Here is a 4248-nt window from a genome sequence, read left to right as displayed (position 1 = left end):
AATACAATATAGATACAACTAACTATACTAAGTGCAAAAGCCGTAATAGTTAATTCACCTATTTTTTTTCATCATTTATTGTTAGTAAAGTAGCAGTAATAAATACCTAATTTAGAGAATTTTTAAATACAAATGGGGGGGGGGGTATTTATCTATATTATAATAATTTCGTCCAGGGGTACGAGACGAACGAAATGCACATCAAATTGAAGAGCGTAAAAAATTAGTCGATCCGAGTCGACAACATATATCCGCAAAATTCGGATTATGGAGAATTTCGTTAAATTCTAATGGCACTGACAAACAAACCGCAGTCGCCAACTTGGGTAGTTAATATATCAAAATATCAAAACTCAAAAACTATCACCAACTACCTTCAACTATAATATTCCTCAGTTGTTGACGTTTGTTCCGAGTCGACAACTTGTAGGTAGAAATTCGGATTTAGCGAGTATTTTCAATAAAAAATGGAATAAATTACTGAGTATATATATGGCGTTGCGAAGTAAACAAACATGTCAAAGTCATCACATCAAAGTGGCGTGAGTATCACGTCATCACGTGTCACAGGTTTGCATTCGTTCTCCATTGTGACCTTTTAAGGGCCCCACACACGGTACGATTCGTCGATTTTCATCAGATCGATCGTACAAGACGGATCGTACCTTATATGGGGCCCTTAGGTCTATTTCTTTGATTATGAGACAGACATACGTAGTCGGTCCAAAGTTCTGTCACTGGCACATTATTTTTAAATTTAAACATGATTTTTAAGAAAATTTGATTGAATTCCATTTTTGAATGTTTGTCAATTATTTTAAAACAATAAACAGTCATTCGCTGCAATTTCTCACGATGGAGTGGAACGTTGAAAGAAAACCGAATAGCTGTTTAGCATTGCACCGCTGTGGGCATCGCGCCAAGTACCATTTTCAAGTTGCTCAAAAATGTAAATATAACGCTTAGGTTTGTGTACCGTACGATTGACAGGTACAATGAAGTCTCCAGTGTTGAGGACAAGAAAAAGAATTGGCCGGCCTCGCTCTACAAACACCAGCAGTGGTCAAAGCGATCAGCACGCATAGCAAGAAATCCTGTCCGAAAACAGAAGTTGATGGCTTTGCAGATGGGTGTCAGTAGAAAAAACGTCAAAAAGGTTTTAAACGAAGATCTTAGTCTGCGAGCATACAAAAAATAGAGTGGGCACTTACTTAATGCCCGTCTAAAAACAAATAAGGTTTAAAAGATCCCGGAAGTTGTTAAAGCGGTACGCGAAAAATCGACACCGTGATATCCTCTTTACAGACGAAAAGATTTTCGATATTGAAGAGAAGTACAATAAACATAATGATAGAGTGTATGCTAGGAGCTCTGAAGAGTATTCTCTGATCTTATTACGGGCCAACTGAGGTTCATTTTTGCGAAAAAGGGGTCAAAATCAGTGCGAAAGTGTACCAAGAGACGGTTTTGGATAAGCATGTCAAAGATCTGCCCAACACGCTATTTTCAGGTCATAATTTTGTGTTTCCAGCAGGATTCTGCGCCAGCACACAAAGCCAAGACCACTCAAGCCTGGTTTGGCCGTCAAAAAATGGACTTTATAAGACACGAAGATTGGCCTTCCTCCAGTCCGAACTTATCCTCTGGACTTTAAAATTGGCAGGTCTTAGAGGGGAAGGTCTGTGCTAAACCCCATAAAAATTTGGAGAGCCTGAAGTCATCTTTAAGAAAAGCAGTCGCTGAAATAGACATGAAAATGGTGCGTGCTGCGATAGACGACTGGCTGCGCCGATTAAGGGCCTGTATTAAAAACAAAGGAAGTCATTTGAATAATTTTAAGTACTTAAATTTATTTTTTTATTTAAATGTACTTTAAATTGGTATATAATTTATTAAAAACTGATTGGTACTTTTTTTTATCATTATTTTTCATTTGTGACAGAACTTTGGGACTGACTACGTAGTTATTTTGGGCAAATAAGATTTAGGAGAAATATCTACTGGTAAAATACGATACGTAGGTTAGCCGTTAAAGTGTTTGTGATAATAATTAAGGCTGGGAATATACGTCAGATTTTTCGATAAGTACGACAGTCTTTACTGGCAAAAAATTTTTTCAACATATTATTATGAGTCTACATTTTACCCGAGCGAAGCCGGGTTTTCATCTAGTCACAATAATTATGCGGTCAATTTAGTATTATATTGCATACATTGAATGGTTTTATGCTTGTGTCAATTCCAGTTCAAAAATTATCGTTTTGTATGCGGAATGCAATGTTAAATCTTTCAATTACAACAATCAAACCCGGAAGAAACAAAGCGGTCTTTATGAACAAAACAAATCCTATGGTTATAGTCATAATGGTTCTATTGTTAGATGTCTGGTCACTTTGGAAAATTTCATAAAGCTACAGACACGTGGACTGCTAAGTCTGTACAGTTTGCTGTGACCTATCTCACCAACGGATAGAAAAAAAAAAAGTCGAAATGGCATGTCAAGGAGACTCGCTGATCGTAATTGAGTTCAATTTAAGCATAGATACGTCAATTTTGTCGTTTAATTTGAATTCCGAGTAGCATCCGGTAGTTTTGTAGCTATGTAGAATCTAAATGCTTTTTTGCATATATTTTATTTTACAATATTTCCGAGACTCTGTCGAATGATGTTTTTTTTTTTATAAAGCAGAAACAGTGGCTTATGGAATTTCTTCTTGTTTTTTTTCTATTCTGTTATTAAAAGTGCTATTCGCTGATTCAGTAGCAGCTTGTTATTCCTATATCGCTACTACGGTTACACGCGACAGACACAGTGCAGAATCATACCGAAAAGGACGTTTTGAGCAATATTAACTGGAAAGGAAAAGGTAGTTTTTCATATAGGTTTTTCTTTATTCTTTGCAGTAGCGAGCGAGTCGAGCGAAGGCAGTTCGGACGGTGAGACGCGGCGGCCGCGACCGCTGCCGCCGCCGCCACACCACGAACCTGCAATCAAGGTAATCTAAGATCATCTAAATAGATAGGGGTACACAGCTAGAATATGCTTCGTCCGAATCGATCTAAAGTCTTGAACGATGTCCTGGAGATTTTTGGCAAAGACCTCCGTCCAGTCTACCACGTTTGACTCATCAGATTTGGCAAAACTCAGAGTTACTTGCCCGGGTTTGAATTTTCAGGACAAATTTATAAATAAATAAAAAGTATATTGCATTATGTGCTTTATGTTCATAATAAAGAGATCCACTCCTGAATTATTACGATCTTAGTTAAGATGACTTAGTTGAGGTGAAGATGATGCCAATATGTGAACACGACTTAATACGAACTCCTTATCTGTACCTATGACGTTTCTGCTGTTGACTGTACACAGTTAACGAGCCAGGGATTAGTCCCTGACTTTTAAGGTTGACTATTAGATTAATGAGTCATTGTATCAGTCGGAAGACAGAGTTTGATCATTCAAGACTTGCTTTTAATAAGCTGTCAGAAATGTGCGTACTATGTGGTATTTATTGAAGTTGGTTGACGCTGCTTATATAAGTTGAACCCTTTGTGAACATGGTAAGGTATGACTATTTATTTAAATACTAGCTGTTGCCCGCGACTCTGTCTGCGTAGTATTCGTTTATCGCTATCCCGCGGGAACTATGCAATGTTTCGGTTTCGGGACTCCAAACTATCTGTATACCGAATTTCATCTAAATCGGTTCTGCACTTAAGACGTGAAAAGGTAACAAGCGAACGAACAGACTTACAAACTTAATCATTTATAATATTAGTGCGATTCATTATTAATAAGGGTAATATGGTATTAACTAACTACTAAACATACAACTAATGAAGAGTATTGAAGTCAGTGTCAAATACTTAGTCAAAGCCTTGTAAAAATACGGCTGATTCTAAAGCGTTTTCACACTATTTCTATTTCGCTATCTAACGCATGTAAAGTGTTTTGAAAGATAATAACCTAATCAAACTAAAGTTGGAAAACCCCCGACTTGGTCACTTCAAAGTTCAATATCTCAAAAACAGCTTAACCGATTTTGATGAAACATGTCTAAGAACCATCGCTAGCAACCTGATCTCAAATTAAAAAAAACCGCATTCAAATCGGTCCACCCGTTTAAGAGCTATGGTGCTGTAGCGACACAGTTGTATAGCTACCCATATAGCGATATCTTTATATGTTAGCTATACGACGGCGGGCTCGCCAGTAGTCTCTCGCCCATAGGACTGTGTACTCGTCCT

Source organism: Choristoneura fumiferana, chromosome 19 (assembly GCF_025370935.1).
Source record: "Choristoneura fumiferana chromosome 19, NRCan_CFum_1, whole genome shotgun sequence".
In the NCBI taxonomy this organism is placed as follows: domain Eukaryota; kingdom Metazoa; phylum Arthropoda; class Insecta; order Lepidoptera; family Tortricidae; genus Choristoneura; species Choristoneura fumiferana.
This window is presented reverse-complemented; position numbering follows the sequence as displayed.